This window comes from Camellia sinensis, chromosome 14 (assembly GCF_055761805.1).
Source record: "Camellia sinensis isolate YWXY chromosome 14, ASM5576180v1, whole genome shotgun sequence".
In the NCBI taxonomy this organism is placed as follows: Eukaryota; Viridiplantae; Streptophyta; class Magnoliopsida; order Ericales; family Theaceae; genus Camellia; species Camellia sinensis.
Window position 1 is genome coordinate 86635530 of NC_138974.1, and position 19100 is coordinate 86654629.

Consider the following 19100-nt stretch of genomic DNA (forward strand, 5'->3'; position numbering starts at 1 on the left):
TTAACTAGTCCACAACATATAATAAATATTTTACTTTATTTTTATTTATTTGAATTACGTGTGGCAACGGCTAGCACCTATTTTGGTGTCTTCAAACTTTCTCTCTTTATGCCGAACGGTGTCTTCAAACTCTCTCTTTATGCCAAGAACCTAATTTTCTATTCACAACAAGAAAAAAAAAATTATTCACAAAAAAGAAAATATATATCTATCTATCTTCTATCTTCTATCTTCTATCTATCTATACTACTATTATAAGTGAATACTCCCTTATGGCAACCACTAGTGTGTATGTGTGCGTGTGTTTGTGTTTGTGTTTGCCTCCCCCTTCTCCACGTCCTCTCTTTTCCCTTCTATGCTATTAAAACCCAAATCAAACCTAAATACACCCAAATTGAGTCCCAATTTTTAATTTGTTGATTCGTTTGTCGTCGATGGGTTCCAGTTACATCCAAGTCATGGGTTCAAGAATTGGTGCAGTGAGAGATTAAAAATACAAAGAAAAAGTTGCTCCTGAATATGGCGTACTGGATTTTGAAGATTCTTTGTGTAGGGTTTTGATTGCATTGTGTTTGTCCCATTGGCATTTGATCTAGTACCTATTCAAAATATTCAATTGAACCCTGTAATGTAAAACGAGGGTGGTTGTTCTGTCGATCGACAAAAAGGTGGTGGTTGTAGGCAAAAGGAATACAGGAATAAAGGGACAGACAATTGGGACAGAAAGTTGGGACAGAAGATCCCAACCCAAAGAAACCAAACCATCACTCTTATCTCTCAGGTCAGGACAGCACACAGCAATGGCACCAACTTTCTCTTGCCTCTGTCTTTCTCTTCTCTTCCTTCTTCTCACTCACTCTCCTCATCTGCAAGAACTCATTACACCAAACCTTGCCAATCTTTGTGACCCTGCAAATAATTCTACTCAATTCTTGGGTCACCATGCTGGTTATTATCGCCTTCCACACACCGTAGATGCAAGGTATGTTCAATTGTTGATTTGATTCTGATACGAATAAATGAGTCTTTTTTTTTTTTTTTTTTTTTTGGCAGTAAATTTTGTCTGTTTGCTGATGACGATCAATGAAACAGAGGACGGACGGACGGTCCTATATTTAGGAGTGTAAATTATTGCGCATGATTGAGTTTTATATTGGATAGAAATGACAAAGTGGTGTTAATAATTCTTTTCTAACTAAATTTTAATGGAAATCCTGTACATTATTAGGTGTCTTTATGGTTTTTTTTTTTTTTAATCCATTTTATAATACTATTTCTCTGATTAACGCTGTACTAAATTATTGGTATTCATTAACGTTTTCAAGCTATAGGTGCTCAATGCTTTTCTTTTTCTTTTTTTCCATTTTTTTTTATTATTATTATATAAAATTTTGAACTTTTGAAGTCAATTCTTGTAGGTTTCAATTTGTAATTGATGGAAAACCATTTTTCCCAAAGTTATTGCTGTCTATGGAGGCCCCCAAGTATTCTTATTTTGAAATAACAAATACAAAATTAGTCACATTTTATGGGTTTAAGAACTATAATTGGCTCATTTGTCCCACTTACAGAATCGTGTTGTTTTTAATTTATTTTATTTATATAAAAATAAAAAAATCATATTGGCAGTCAAGCACTAGAAAGAGGACCTATAATTGGTCAAAGAGCAATACTATAATTCCACATAAAAATCTAAAAAACACTTAGAATTTTACATGAATTAATGATTTAAATTTACTAATGCTGTGTTTGGTTGGGGGATTTGGGGAGGGATTTGAAAACGGAAAGAGAAAAAATGTGTGAAACTAGGTGAAATATAGGCATGTTTTATTTACATTTCACCTACATTTTTCATTTCTCTTTCCAAATTTCTCTCCAAATCCCCTAACCGAACACAACATTAAGGTATGAGCTCACAACACTCACTTTATCAATCATAGATTTGTTTTCCTCTTTTTTTTTTTTTTTTTTTTTTTTTGAGATCATGGAATTATTGTTGGTCAAAATAATGGGTGAAAAAAGAAAGGTTATGTCCATATCATCCGTAACTAAAAAACAAAACAAAAAAATGTCCCATTTTTTTTAAAAAAAAAAATATAAAATAAATAACATTGATATTTATGATAATTTTTTTGAATATGTAGTATTACTAAAATATATATAAAAAATAAAAAATAAAAAATAAAAACTAAGATATTCAAATGATGGGGGTGGTTGGTGCAGGATGTTCTTCTTTTTCTTTGAATCAAGGAAAAGCAACAAGAGTGCTCCAGTGGTTATATGGCTGACTGGAGGTCCAGGGTGTAGCAGTGAACTGGCTTTGTTCCATGAAAATGGTCCTTTTCATATTTCTAACAACTTGTCTCTCATTTGGAATGATTTTGGTTGGGATTAGGTGTAGTATTCTTTCTCTCTCTCTCTCTCTCCCTCTCTCTCTCTCTCTCTCTTGTTACATATGACAAAATTTTATATACCACTTGTTATGACTTGTGTTTGTTTTTTGGCTTTGTAGGAATCAAATCTAATCTTCGTAGACCAGCCAACTGGAACTGGTTTTAGTTACAGTTCTAGTGCAAATGACACCCGCCACAATGAAGAGAGTATTAGCAATGATCTATATGACTTCTTGCAGGTTTGATTAATAATTGTCTCTTCTTTTTGTATGGCATGAATCAATTACAATGAATAACAATCTCATTAGTAGGAATAAATTTATTGTATCAATACTATTGTCTTCCCCATTCCCTCCCCCTTCTCTTTGTACCCAACCCATCTCCACCATCAAGAGAGAGCCAAGATAGCAAACGAAGGAGGTTGTTGTAGTAGGGTGGGGGTGGCAGCCAGAGGTGATGATGGTGGCTAGGGTGGTGTATGATTAAACTTTGGATATGATTGAAATTTTATGATAAAATTAAATTGTAATTATAAAAAATATATATGTAAAAAGATGAGGGTAAAAAAAAAATTGAGTGCTATTAGCATCACCCTAATATGGCTTATTTACATTCAACATCCAAAAGCAAAGAGACCATCGCTATGTTATGCAACTACAAAAATCCCATTGGCAAATTATTGTGTATGATTTTATTTATTTATTTATTTTTGCGTAGAACTTTTGTGTAGTCAGCAAATTTTCCTTTTGGTTAATTAAATATCTAGAGTGTCATTTATTTTTCTTGTGGACTAAAGGTGCTCCAAAAGATTTTCTCAACTTAAACTTGATTCATATTTATCTCTATCATGCGTCTATGGTTGCCAACCAAACACCCTCTCAAAACAAAACTTCACTATGCTTTTGATCTATTCTAAAGTTTGGAATTAGATTTGTTAAGGGTGGGAATAAAGTGGCTGATAAATTTTTTTTTCTTTTTTTTTTTAATTTTTTATTTTAAAGGTGAGAACAAAGTGGAGTTATAACTCGCAAGGCCACTCAATGGTTGAAGGTTTCATGTTTGACTCACTTATATATAAATATTTAGACTTAATTGATATATGTGGTTTACAAGTAATTAAGTGTATTAAAATTTATTCATAAAACCCCTACGAGATGACGGAAAAAAATGGTAGAAGTTCTCCATCAATTAAAAAATAAAAATAAAAAATGCTAACTCTCCCCGTGTGTAATGTTAGGTATTCTTCAAGCAACATGGTGACTATGCAAACAATGACTTCTACATAACTGGAGAATCATACGCGGGTCACTACAGCCCAGCTTTTGCTTCTCGGGTTGACAAGGGTAACAAAGCCAAAGAAGGAATTTTCATTAACCTCAAGGTATATATATACATGTCTATATGAGATTTTTATTATGGTTTTAAATTTTTAGATTTTAGGTGATTGAATGAAGCGTGGGAATAAATGGATGAACAAAGGGATTTGCAATTGGGAATGGGCTGACTAATCCAGCAATCCAGTTCGATGCATACGCTGATTTTGCTTTGTACATGAAACTCATTAACCAATCTGAATATGACAATGTTACCGATTTGGTTCCTCCATGTGAACAGGCTATCCAAGCTTGTGGTAATTCTTCCATTTCCCTAAGTTTCTCTCTTCTTCCTTTTCTTTTTCTTCTCATTAATTTCATTTTCGAGTGTCGAGGAGTATTTAGTGTAAAAAAAAAATAACCACTACAATAGTTTAGAATATAAAAAGACAACCTGAGACTTCTAATAAAACGGAATCTACAGACAATAAACTGTATACAATCTTATTCTCATTTTCAAAGTTGTTTTAATGACTCGGACACATGCCATATGTTGTGCTAAAATAGCATGTCATTATTTTCTGTGTCAAATTTATTACAAACAATAAAACATATACGGCATATTTGGCCAACTAATCTTTTTGATGAAAATTATATCAATGTTATTATAATTGGAAATTAATTCATCACTAACTACAACTTTGTCATCTCAAGATAAATTAAGTGTGTGAGAGTTAATTTAAAATGAATAAATTAAGATAAATTAATGTGAAGATGAAAGTTACATTTGTGTACAAGTCAATTTATCTATTTTGTAAATTTAACATAAATTAATAAGTTAAGCTTATTAAAAAAAATAAAAATAAAAAAGGATAAATTACACTCACCTCGCTTGAGATTTAGAGAAAATATAGTCAACTCTACTCTTTTGAGATAATTACAATAACCCCTTTTTGTATGGATAGAGCTACTGAAACTAATGTCAATGATAGGTTGACACTAAAATAAACAAAGATTAATATATATTTAATATCATTTTTTTTATTTATACGATTAATGAATTACCGATGAAAACTGATTTAAGTGTTTTGAATTATGACCTTGAGGAATATCAGTATAATTACGTCGAAAGTGTAAAACTAATTGTATTTTCTTCCAATCTTAGGAGATGTGAGTCTAATTTACCTTTTAAAAATGATGCTTGATACGAATTTGGAAAAAAAAAATAGCATAGAAAATACATGGGCAGGTATTGAGTTTTCAGGGGCCCTAAGCAAAACCCTGACATTATATATTCACCTATGTTTAACTCCTATATATCATAATATAAAGTATATTTTTATTGTACTAAAATACCACAAAAAATACTATATCTTAATTGTTTGCCGAAAAAATTTGAAAATGTGACAGACATTTATACAACATGTTCAGTTTGTAGTATACTATTTTTTTTCATTTCATCTTGCAATTGGTAATTATTACCATTGTTTAATTAGTGTGAATTTTTTTGCATTATCAGCTACATGTGGATCAACTTCAACTTGCACAGATGCATTCAATGTTTGCATTGACATAAAGGATGAGGTCTTGCATCTCAATGGCAATAACCTTAATGTAAGAACCCCACACTATCCCATTCTAACGCGTTGTTTGGGTCATGCGATGTTACACACGCTTTTATAAATTATAACATTTGTGATGTTGATCTGTGTGCAGGTCTATGATATAAGAAAGCAACGCGAGGGGCCACTGTTCTACGTCTTCTCAAAGGTAGTTGAATTTCTGAATCAGAAAGCGGTTTGAGAAGCTCTTGGGGTTGGAGACATTCAATTTGTTCCGTGTAGCAACAGTGTGTTGAGTTGGCTACAGATTCTGGCCATGTGAAGGAAAGTAGCAGCCAGCTACAAGGTGGGGAAGCCATGAGGCCATGTGAGTTGGCCATGAGGCCATGAAGCCTCAATCTGAAAAGCCACCGAAATGGGCTGGCAGCCAGCTCAATTAATCTTGCATTGTAATCTCTATATATAGAGAAGCTAAGGAGAGTTGTAGTACAGCTGAGATAGCAGAGAGCAAAGAGAGAGAGAGAATTACAGAGAGTGTTGTAATTCTTACAATTTTGTTCAATATAGTAAATCTGCTGCCCGTGGACGTAGGCGACTTGCCGAACCACGTTAAATCTTGTGTGTTATTGCTTGTTTGAGTTCCCTGGTGTGCCCCCGATCCGCAACAATTGGTATCAGAGCTCGGGTTGCGAAAAATCGAATTTTTCCCGAAAGTGCCCAGATTTCGAAGTGCTCAAAATCCACTTTTGACCACACCAGGAGGAAGAACTCCCCGAGAGGAGTCCAGAACAGCAAAAACAGAGCCCAGAAGCCTCCACACGCGCTCTCACGCGCTCTCTGAAAAAGGCGCGTCAGCCCCAGTCTCGGCACGCGCCACCACGCGCCGTGAAGGCACCCGGCGCGTGATCCCAGTCTCAACCACGCGCCACACGCACGTCTCCAGGAAGAAGACGAGCCACGTGGCACCACGTCAGCGCCACGCCAGCACCGCGTCAGCGCCACGTCATCCTGCCACGTCAGCGCCCCGTGTCCGACAGACAGGCCACGTGTCAGACACGTGTCAGCCCAGTCAGCCTGAGCCGCTGACCAAGCCGCGTTGACCAGCCGTCAAGCCGCCGTTGACCGCGCCGCCTGCGCCGTTGACCGAGCCGTTGACCAGCCGTTGACCGGAGAAATTATCTGGTGCATCTCAGCGCACCAGATTCTGCAAATCTGACCCGTCCAAAGTGTTTTTGGCAGATCGGAGCCATTCGGAGTCCGTTTTTGACGATCCAATAGTGGTTCCCAACTATTTGGAGTACTCCGGACACATCTGTACGGTCAGTTTTTTGAATTGAAGTTTCTAAAAAATGACAGAATCTAGATCAACCGAGTCCGTAAGTAATCCAGCCAGTACAAGCACTTCTAGGCATTGGACCCCGGTGTCCCATGCCAAGTTCAAGGTAGAGAAGTTCGATGGAAGCAGCAACTTCGGCATGTGGAGATGCGAAGTTAAGGATATGCTTGTCCAAATGAACCTGCACTTCACTCTGGGAGACAAACCAGATGACCTGGACGAGATAGAATGGGAGAGGGTGAATCTCCTGGCCTGCAGTTCCATCCGACTTTGCCTTGCAAAAGAGGAGAAGTATGCCTTTACAGAATATGATATTGCGAAGAAGCTTTGGAAGGCGCTGGAAGATAAGTTCATGACAAAGAGCATTGAGAAACGGCTCTACTTGAGGAAGAGGTTGTTTCGTTTCGACTACATTAAAGGTATTTCGATGAACGAACACCTAAATAATTTCAACAAAATTATTACGGATTTGAAGAATTTGGATGATGACGTTGGTGATGAAGACAAAGCACTGTTATTGTTAAATTCCTTGCCTGACTCGTATGATCATCTCACTACTACTTTACTGTACGGTAAAGAGAAGATCAAGTGTATTGATGTTGCAAACGCCTTGGTGAACAATGAGTTCAGAAGGAAAGATAAGTCTGCAAACAGGGACTCAACATCCGAGGCATTAACAGTCAGAGGCAGAACAAATAACAGAAGAAATACAAGGCGAGGAAAGTCTCGCTCAAAATCTAGGGGGAAACCTTCAGACAAAAGACGTCTTGCAAAAGACGAGTGTGCAGCTTGTCGCGAGAAGGGACATTGGGCAAAAGATTGTCCAAATAAAGACAAGACAGAAGAGAAGGTGAATATTGCACGAGATGGAGATAATGATGAAGGAGGAGCCTTCACAGTTTCATCATATGGCCAGTCGGATGAATGGATAATAGATTCCGGATGTTCATTCCATGTGTCCTAACAAGCAGTGGTTCTCGAGCTTACGAGAGTTCGATGGAGGAGTTGTGCTGATGGGCAACGACCAAGCTTGCCAGACAAAGGGGATTGGAACAATTAAACTGAAGATCCATGATGGAACAATCAGAATTCTTGAAGATGTACAGTATGTACCAGATCTAACCAAGAATCTCATCTCAGTGGGAGTTTTAGACTCCAAAGGTTACAGAGTAACCATGGAAGGTGGAGTCCTTAAAGTTGTTCGAGGAGCATTGGTTGCAATGAAGGGTACTCGACAGGAAAATTTATATTTCCTAGATGGCTCTACAGTCACAGGGAGAGTGGCTATCTCCACCAGTTCCAGCTCAGAAGATGATGCATCAGACACTTCCAAACTTTGGCACATGCGCCTAGGGCATGTCGGTGAGAAGGCTTTACAAGGGTTGGTAAAGCAAGGCCTGTTGAAAGGCGCCAAGACGGGGAAGCTTGAGTTCTGCGAGCATTGTGTATTGGGCAAGCAAACAAGAATCAAGTTTGGTACTGCAATTCACCGTACCAAAGGGATTCTAGACTACGTCCACACCGACGTATGGGGTCCTTCCAAGATTGCTTCGTTGGGAGGTAAACACTACTTTGTGTCGTTCATTGATGATTTCTCTAGAAGAGTTTGGATTTATACAATGAAACACAAAGATGAAGTCTTAGACATCTTTCTTACGTGGAAGAAGATGATTGAGACCCAGACAGGCAGACGGATCAAGAAGCTCAGATCTGACAATGGTGGAGAATACACATCAGATCCCTTCTTTGAGGTTTGCCAGAATGCAGGGATAGTGAGACATTTCACAGTTCCTGGAACACCGCAGCAGAATGGAGTTGCAGAACGCATGAACCGCACTTTGGTGGAGAAAGTCCGGTGTATGCTGTCACAGTCTGGATTGAGCAAGGCATTTTGGGGCGAGGCATTGAACTATGCTCGTCATCTTGTCAACAGACTACCTACTGCAGCATTAGATGGGAAGACTCCCATGGAGGTATGGTCAGGAGTCCCAGTTACTGATTATGATCAGTTACGTATCTTTGGATGTCCAGCATATTTTCATGTTACAGAATCTAAGTTGGATCCAAGAGCCAAGAAAGCCATCTTCTTGGGCTTCGGTGACGGTGTCAAGGGATACAGACTGTGGTGCCCTGAATCAAAGAAAGTTCTCATCAGAAGAGACGTTACCTTTGATGAGTCTGCAATGCTGAAGCAACCAGATCCTCAACAGAATGAGGAAGCATTGAAGAAGTCAGTGCAGGTGGAGTTTGAGACTCCAACAAAGACTAGTCAGCCAATCAACCATCCTGAAGGAGTCTCAGAGGATAGCTCTGAAGAGAGTTCAGATGAAAATGAAGATCCAGAGGCTCCGCAACAATCAGAACCCATTGCAATCAAGAAAGGAAAAAGGGTTACTAAGCAACCCAGTTGGATGACTGATATGGTAGCCTATGCACTTCCAATCATTGAAGACAATATTCCTTGCACTTTCAAAGAAGTCGTGCATAATGCAGAAAGTGTCAAATGGAAGGAGGCTATGGATGAAGAGATCGGGTCACTTCACAAGAACCAGACTTGGGAGTTGGTGCAACTTCCAAAAGGCAAGAAAGCAATTGGGTGTAAGTGGGTTTACACCAAGAAGGAAGGCATTCCAAGAAGAGACAACATCAGATTCAAAGCTAGATTGGTAGCTAAAGGCTATGCTCAGAAGGAAGGAATAGACTACAATGAGGTATTCTCACCTGTTGTGAAGCACGCGTCTATTCGCATCTTGTTAGCTTTGGTTGCACAGTTTGATCTCGAGCTCGCCCAACTCGACGTCAAAACTGCCTTCTTACATGGAGATCTTGATAAGGAGATATACATGTCCCAGCCAGATGGTTTCAAAATTACTGGAAAAGAGAATTGGGCCTGTAAGCTGAACAAATCGTTGTACGGATTGAAGCAATCCCCGAGACAGTGGTACAAGCGATTTGATCGGTTCATGATGAAGATAGAATACACAAGAAGTCAATTTGATCATTGTGTATATTTCCGTAAGCTTCCCGACAGTTCATTCATCTATTTGCTCTTATATGTAGATGATATGCTGATTGCATCTACGAGCAAGGTGGAGATTGACAAACTCAAGGCACAGTTAGCAAGGGAGTTTGAAATGAAAGATTTGGGAGAAGCAAAGAAGGTTCTTGGCATGGAGATCAAGAGAGACAGGAAGAAGGGCACGGTTTGTCTGACACAAACCCAGTATCTGAAAAAGGTGTTAGACAGATTTGGCATCAATGGGAAAACCAAAGCTGTAAGTACACCATTGGCCCCTCATTTCAAGCTTAGTGCTTCGTTGTCTCCACGCACAGAAGAAGAACGGAAGCATATGGCACAGGTTCCATATGCAAATGCAGTTGGTGCATTAATGTATGCTATGGTTTGTACACGGCCTGACATCTCGCATGCTGTGAGTATGGTAAGCAGGTATATGCATGATCCAGGAAAAGATCACTGGCAGGCAGTGAAATGGATCCTAAGGTACATACATGGCATGGTCAATCTGGGATTGAAGTTCGAGAGAGATAACCGACTCGGGCAGAATTTGGAAGGATATGTGGACTCAGATTATGCTGGTGACTTAGACAAACGCCGGTCAACAACAGGGTATTTATTTACGCTTGCTAAAGGGCCGGTAAGTTGGAGGTCAACGCTTCAGTCAACGGTGGCTTTGTCTACTACAGAGGCAGAGTACATGGCAGTGACGGAAGCCTTTAAGGAAGCTATTTGGCTACATGGGTTGATTGAAGACTTGGGAATTGTTCAGAAGCACGTTAAGGTATTTTGTGACAGTTAGAGTGCCATTTGTTTGGCAAAGAACCAGGTCCATCATGCCCGCACCAAGCACATTGATGTCCGTTTCCATTTCATCCGAGAAATTGTGAATTAAGGGGATATTCTGCTTCAAAAGATTGGTACTGCAGATAATCCGGCCGATATGCTCACAAAGGTAGTTTCTGGGATCAAGTTCCAACATTATTTGGACTTGGTCAACATCTCTCGGAACTGAGCACCTTCGGGTGCATGGCAGTGTTGATCGATCACTATGTTGGATAAGAGAATCCTCGCCAAGGTGGAGATTTGTTGAGTTGGCTACAGATTCTGGCCATGTGAAGGAAAGTAGCAGCCAGCTACATGGTGGGGAAGCCATGAGGCCATGTGAGTTGGCCATGAGGCCATGAGGCCATGAAGCCTCAATCTGGAAAGCCACCGAAATGGGCTGGCAGCCAGCTCAATTAATCTTGCATTGTAATCTCTATATATAGAGAAGCTAAGGAGATTTGTAGTACAGCTGAGATAGCAGAGAGCAAAGAGAGAGAGAGAATTACAGAGAGTGTTGTAATTCTTACCATTTTGTTCAATATAGTGAATCCGCTGCCCGTGGACGTAGGCGACTTGCCGAACCACGTTAAATCTTGTGTGTTATTGCTTGTTTGAGTTCCCTGGTGTGCCCCCGATCCTCAACACAGTGTCCGCTGCCATGATTCATGAAGGCCAACTGGATGAAGATTCTGGAAGTTGGGATTCCTGCTCTCCTTGAAGATGGAATCAATATGCTCAATTTATGCTGGGGAGTATGATCTCATGTGCAACTGGCTTGCTATACTTCTTCAAATTATATTTCAATCTTATGTTCCTTTAACGAGACCAGACACAAAGTGATCTCTTATCAATAAATGAATAAACAAACAAATTAAATTGTTTGAGTTAGGCTCAATTTGATTAAAAATCATTCAAGATCGATTCAAAACGTAAATAAGTCAAACTTGAATATATTTCAAAACTCTTCAAGATTAATCATTCAAACTTAAATAACCTACTATTCCGCTGAACTTGACGTAGCTAATTTACAATCCAAGTTTGAAGCCTGCCAAGAGTTCCGAGAATACCACATGACCGTGCACCACTTAATAATAAAGGGTATGTGCCCATTTTTTTAATTAAAGCAATAGAAGTAATTACATGACCGTGTGCCATAACACAGGCAAATAATTATGTACCTATTTAATAGTTTTTGCTTGATAAACAGGAAAAGTGTCTCTTTGGCTGCATTTGCAATCATGGTGTGTTTTGGTTTGGGCAGGGAATTATAGATGGGTTAATCTCATGCAATGGTCTGGTCAGAACAACTTCACAACTGCTGCTGCTGTTCCATTTGTTGTTGATGGTGCACTGGGAGGAATCATGAAAAGCTATGGGTCCCTCACTTTCCTCAAGGTCTCTCTCTCTCTCTCTCTCTCTCTCTGTGTTACAAATTCCAAATTTTGACAAATTTCTTTGTTGCAACATCAATCAGGCATTTAATGCTGGTCACATGGTTCCAATGGATCAACCCAAAGCTGCACTAGAAATGCTGAAGAGGTGGACACAGGGCACACTTACTGTGGCAGGGGATCAATCTAATATTCCCATCTCAGACTTTGGTTCTCTTCATTTTTGAAAACAAGATTCATTAAACCCCACAAAATTCACGAACTTCTCTGTTTTAGTTCAAATACCAACCACAACGAGCAAACAAAAGAAGCTTTATTTCCTATTGATCCTCCTACAATACTGAAAATGGTCATACTCAAAACAAACCCAAATAGCATTGTCATTAGATTCTTCATTTCCAGAGTCAATAATCTGGACATGATGTTTAAGTTTTTTTTTTAATTGTTGTACTTAAACTGTTTCTGATATTATGTCGAAAAGGCTCAACAAAATAAGATTTATTTGAACTACATTGAAGCATACAATTTGAATAATAACATGTTATGAACCAACTGTTAATACAATTCTCTCATGGTCTCAATTGCAGGTTGGAAACCAGAGCGCAAAGGAACAACAGATACAACTGGCTGATGCTGTGCGTTACCATTCTTTGGTTTCGATAGCGCCACTCTCAACATTTCTACCTCTAAGACTTTAGCGGCAGTCTCGACTAGATAAAAACATCCCCAATCAAAAATAGAGCCAATCCAAATCAGTTCTGGAATATGGAAGGGTAATATAGAAGTAATCTTCACACATGAATGATTTCTTTCATTATCACTATTCCATTTTCTAGAATGCAACATTAATTCAAAGGGCTGTTTTCAAATTTGAAAATTGTTTTCACACACATACATACTGTGGGGACATAATTTTTGAATGAAAATACGTGGCCGAGGTTTCACCGAAGTGCCAGCCGAGGTGTCATGTGTCTTGGTCATGATTGGAGATGATCTCGGCTAGGCCGAGATTATCTGCGAAGAAACCGGAATTCGGGAAAAGCGGATAAAAGACAAGAGTTTTAGAATGAGAGAGGATTTCAGTTTGGGTAAAGATAAGACTCTTAGAGAGTTTATCCCAATCCTATTGGGAGTTCAAGATTAGCAGTAATCCTAAGTCCATTGAAGTTAGGTTTGTGTTGGCTATAAAAGAGAGGCACCCTCATGGGTCTAAGGTCGTTCGGACTTAATCTATTCTGTCAGTGTTCTCCAGCTGAGTGCTTGATTGGCAGTGTGGTCGGAAATTTGACACACACAATTTGGCGCCGTCTGTGGGAAAGAAAGGAGAATAGATGGCCAACGACGGACAGAAAGAGAGGGCTGGAGAATAATGCTTAGGAGTTGAAATTTAGAAAATTTTTAACACTTGTTGAAATTTTAAGAAAAATTTACAAGTTGAAGTTAAACCGAGATCATATTTAACACTTGTTGAAATTTTAAGAAAAATTTACAAGTTGAAGTTAAACCGAGGACATGTTTAACACTTGTTGAAATTTTAAAAATTTACAAGTTGAAGTTAAACCGAGATCATGTTTAACACTTGTTGAAATTTAAATTTACAAGTTGAAGTTAAACCGAGGTTAAACCGAAGTCATGTTTAACACTTATTGAAATTTTAAATTTACAAGTTGAAGTTAAACCGATGACGTATTTAACACTTGTTGAAATTTAAATTTACAAATTGAAATTAAATCGAGGACATGTTTAACACTTGTTGAAATTTTAAATTTACAAGTTGAAGTTAAACCGATGATATGTTTAACACTTATTGAAATTTTAAATTTACAAGTTGAAGTTAAACCGATGACGTGTTTAACACTTGTTGAAATTTAAATTTACAAGTTGAAGTTAAACCGAGGTTATGTTTAACACTTGTTGAAATTTTAAGTAAAATTTATAAGTTGAAGTTAAACCGAAGTCATATTTAACACTTGTTGAAATTTTAAATTTACAAGTTGAAGTTAAACCGATGACGTGTTTAACATTTGTTGAAATTTAAATTTACAAGTTGAAGTTAAATCGATGACATGTTTAACACTTGTTGAAATTTTAAATTTACAAGTTGAAGTTAAACTGAGAACATGTTTAACACTTGTTGAAATTTAAATTTACAAGTTGAAGTTAAACCGAGATCATGTTTAACACTTGTTGAAATTTTAAGAAAAATTTACAAGTTGAAGTTAAACCGAGGTTATCTTTAACACTTGTTGAAATTTTAAGAAAAATTTACAAGCTGAAATTAAACCGGGGTCATGATTAAAGGAAGGAATGACATAGGTTCAATCGCCTTAGGATGCCGAGGTAATGGAACCTAGGGGGCAGTTGTGGGAACATAATTTTTGAATGACAACACGTGGCCGAGGTGTCACCAAAGTGCCAACCGAGGTGCCACATGTCTTGGTCATGTTACCGAGATGATCTTGGCTAGGTCGAGGTTATCTGCGAAGAAACCGGAATCCGGGATAAGCAGACAAAGGACAAGAGTCCTAGAATGAGAGAGGACTTCAGTTTGGGTAAAGATAAGACTCTTAGAGAGTTTATCCCAATCCTACTAGGAGTCCAAGATTAGCAGTAATCCTAAGTCTATTGAAGCTAGGCTTCTATTGGGACTAGGTTTGTGTTGGCTATAAAAGAGAGACACCTTCATGGGTCTAACGTATGCTTTTTATGCTTTGAATAGTGAGTTGAGCACTTTTGCTATCTTTGAGAGATAACTGATTTGATCGTCGGAGTGCCCCCGGGTGGACGAACCACCACCGGAATCTCTCATTTTTTGTGATAGGTCATTCGGGCAATCGATTCTGCCAGTGTTCTCCAGCTGAGTGCTTGATTGGCAATGTGGTCGGAAATTGACACACACACATACACACAAAAAAAAATGTAAGTGTTTTTGGACTTCTTATTGATTTTGTTTCTAAAAACACAAAACAAAAACAAAGAAAACAAAAATGATAAACAAGCCCACATTTTCTGCTTTAGTTGTTTTGAAGAAGTGTGAAAGAGAAAAATGGAGAGAACTATAACTTTAAAGAGACCAAATTTCCTTTATAAATCAGCAAACAAATGTAGGGAAACTTTGGAGGTAAGGAAATCAAGTTTCAGAACTTCCATTATTTTTCATAGTTATTGCGGTTAATAAACAGAGACATTTCACTAGTCCTTTTCATTCTTATTGATTGCTAAGAAAATTGCAGGAAAGAAAAAGATCCGGACCCCCACTAGGGCATGAGGATCCTCTAGAGTGATCTCCTACAGTGATCCATCGGAGGGTTAAGATTCTCTCTCTCACAAAAACAACGTCGTTTTGGTGTGTAATTTGAAAAAGAATTTTTTTTTCAGATTTCAAAACAGAGAGAAGGACTGAGAGAAGAGAGAGAGGGGCTGAGAGAAGGAGAGAAGAGGAGGACGTCGCCGGCATGACTCCGCCGCTGCCCCGGAGATCTGGAAGATCTTCTGTCAATGCCTTCATCTTCGATCTCTTCTGCCACCGCCGCCGCCGCCGCTCCAATACCTTTGGTTCAATTGCATTTGCAAACCACAGATCTGTCGACAAGCTGAACCCTAGTCACACCGTCATCTTTGATCTCTATATCCATTGACCGAATCTGCTGATTCTGTTGCTCATTTGATTTTAATGATGATGGGTCCTGTAAATCTATGGGGTCTGTAAATCTTCTCTCCTATTTGCTAAATAATAATTATAAAAAAAAGTCATATTATAATAAATCAAAATTAGAAGATCAGTTGATAGTTTACACATAATTTTTAAATTAATTTTATTTTTTTCTTTGAATCTTGTTCCCAATATATATATATATATACACACAGTTTGAAGCCTCTTTCTTTTTGTTCTATAACACAAACACCCACCTGTTTATTGATGTAAAATTATGGAGTTGATATGATTAATGTTGTTTTTATTTCCTGCTCTATAACACAAACACCCTCCTGGTTATTGGATTTTTTTTTTCCCACTCAAATGAATAGCATATTGTTTACTTTCTGTTATGATCAATGTTTATTGTTTATGATCAATGTTTATTGTTTATTTCCTGTTCTAAACCTTAAAACCAAATGAATGCTTCAGATACACAATGCTCTGTTTTTATTTCCTGTTCTAAACTTGATTTGGGTTTTTTTTTTTTTTTTTTTCAGGTTTATTTTTATTTCCTATTCTAATCTTTTTTTTTTTTTTGTCACTCAAATGAATAGTATATATCATGGACCATGATCTGTTTTTTTTTTTTCCTTCAAATAGACTCTGTTTTTTTTTCTTTTTTTCCTGACCAAGCATTTTTTCAAACAGTTTTTTCCAATAGATTTTAGAGTTATCTTTCGGCGATGGATGGAGGCAGAGGGGAGGGGGAAAAGATGGTTGGTCGGAGGAGGGTTAGGGAGCAATTGGAGGCGGTCGGTGAAGGTGGGGGACCAGGTGGCCGCAACCTCTGAGGAGGGGGGGTTTGGCCATGGAATCTCTATCTTCTCTTCTCTCTTCTCATTCTGTTCAAGTTTTTTATTTCTTTTTTTTTTTATTTCCTCATTTGTCGTTTTGGTAAGAGATTGATCTCAACCCTTAATTTCATTAGTGGGACAGGTGTCTCGCTCATCTCCTTTACTGTAGGAGATCACTCTAGAGGGATCACCCTAGAGGATCCTCACGTCCCACTGGGGGTCACCCCTACGACCCCTACTGGCCTTTGATTGGCCTTTTTTTTTTTGTGTGTGTGTATGTGTGTGTGTGTGTGTGTGTATGTGTGTGTGAGTTTTTTTCTGCTCCAATCACCAATCCCCACTTGTGTGTGGGGGTGGTGGGGGTGGAGGCTTGAGGGGGTCTCGATCACTTCTGTTGCAGGAAATACATTTGTGGAACCTAAGAAGGCAAAACCTGAAGTCAATTATAACCCAATACAAATTACTGATAAAAATATCATTTTTAGAAAACAAGATACCCTAAATGCAATTTTTTTTTTTTCAATCAACTACATCAACATTAAGTATGAAAGAATTGTTTGGGTCAGCAAAGTAATTGAACCTGTCCAGTGAACAAATTTAAAGAATTAAATTCACGAATACACCCTCACAATGTTACTTTCAACGACACCCTAAATTGCATTTTCATTCAAAAAACCAGATAAAAAATATCAGGAGGAATTGAGATATGAACAATTATGGTTGTACCTAATGCTATAGACATTTGTATTAAAAGCCACAAACCCAAAATTGAGAACACTCATAGTCTACACCCTTCTCCTAATCCTAGAAAGTTTCCCTGTATTCTCTCAGAAACCAAACAGACCACCAAGAAAATTATCACCCATAAAACATAATTATGAAAAGAAACTATTTTTTTGAGGAAACATTCAAGTCATTACCAGTGGGGAAGAGACGACAAAGAAGAAGAAAAGGTGTAAGTGTTGGAGTTGGTGGTGTCAGCTAGTGTCCTGTCCCAGACAGAGCAAACCTTGTAACAGAATTTGGTGAGTGGTATGGCCACCACCGTACACATTAGCGTTGATGCCTCATCACCTTCCATATGAGTTCCCTTCTGGGGTTTTCCTATGGCCCTTCGGGTAGGGATGTGGGTGGTGCGATTTGTTATAGTTTGAGAACAAAATTAAAATCAACTTGTGAATAACAAAATGAGGATAAAATTAAAATCAAATCCCGATATCAACGTGTTAGTTGATTGAAGAATAATTTTAAACGAAACGAAACAAAATCAAACCAAACCAAACTAAACCTTAAGTCCCATCAAATGAGATCGGCTACATGAATCCTTTGTCTCCAAACAGCCCTATCAAAGGCCAATCCATTAGTCAAATTAAGTAGATCCATATCTCTATTTACAACGCTAGCCAACGTTAATTTAGGCATACCCCGTCCCCTAAACCTTCCATCTACCGTTACAGTATCGCATCTCTTCACTACTGTCTTTGTTGGTCTCCGTTGGATGTGACCAAACCATCTCAATCGATTCTCTCTCAACTTATCTTCTATCAGTGCTACTCCTACCCATTTCCGAATACACTCATTCCTAATTCTATCTTGTCTAGTCTTGCCACATATCCACCTTAACATCCTCATCTCAACCACACTCATCTTATCTACATGTTATTTCTTGTTTGCCCAACACTCTGTCTCATACAATATCGCTGGTCTAATAGCCGTTCTATAGAACTTACCTTTTAGTCTCATGGGTATTCGTTTATCGCACAGTATCCCAGACGCACTTCTCCACTTACACCATCCCGCCTTAATCCTATGGGCTACATCCGCATCAATCTCCCCTGCTATTGTGATAATCGACCCTAAATAACGAAAATGTTCACTGTTAGGCAGTTCTTGGTTCTCAATCCTCACTTCTCCTCTGCTTTCATTGTTACTGTTACTAAATTTACACTCCATATACTCTGTCTTGGTTCTCTATACTTTTCTATTACTCTCCTCAAAAGATAGATTACTTCCATTATTGACCTGCCAAGCATAAATCCAAATTGATTATCTGACACCACTGTTATATCTCGCAGTCGGCGTTCCATCACCGTCTTCCACATTTTCATTATATGACACATGAGCTTGATTCCTCTATAGTTATTGCAATTCTGGACATCTCCTTTATTCTTATAAATTGGCATTAAAATACTCTTTCTTCATTCATCTGGCATATTCTTAGTCAATAAAATTTTGTTAAACAACCTAGTTAACCAAGCAACCCTCTTTTTACCCAAACACTTCCAAGCTTCAATAGGGATATCATTAGGTCCTAAAGCTTTATTTGATTTCATCTTCTTAAGTGCAATATCCACTTCAAAGTTCCTAATCCTGCGATAGAATCTATAGTTTTGGTTTATTGTATTACTGGTTATTTCTTCCCTATTGACGTACCTTCATATTCCTCATTTTATAGGTGGAGATTTTAATAGCCATCTAGGCATAGATAAACTAGACTATGAAAGGGTGCATGGTGGATACGGTTTTGGTAACAGAAATGAGGCTGGAGAGAGTATCTTAGATTTTGCGTGGACTTCTGACTTGGTGGTGGCCAATACTATGTATAAGAAAAGGGAGGAGCATTTGATAACCTTTAAGAGTGAGTCAGTTAAAAGCCAAATAGATTATTTCTTAGTGAGAAAAGTGGACCGCCTAAAATGCAATGATTGTGAGGTAATTCCTAGAGAGAACCTGACCTCTCAATATAGGATTTTGGTACTAGATTTATGTT

The 19100-nt window shown here is 38.1% G+C and overlaps 1 pseudogene across 1 annotated transcript; it reads left to right on the top strand.

Annotated features, from left to right (window-relative positions):
• Positions 1-695: 695 nt before the first annotated feature.
• LOC114289643 (serine carboxypeptidase-like) lies at positions 696-12349 on the top strand (annotated as a pseudogene). Its single transcript, XR_014350294.1, has 10 exons — positions 696-982; positions 2224-2395; positions 2513-2632; positions 3631-3774; positions 3873-4023; positions 5226-5320; positions 5423-5557; positions 11120-11224; positions 11708-11843; positions 11923-12349. The product of XR_014350294.1 is annotated as a serine carboxypeptidase-like (transcript).
• The last annotated feature ends 6751 nt before the right edge of the window (positions 12350-19100 follow it).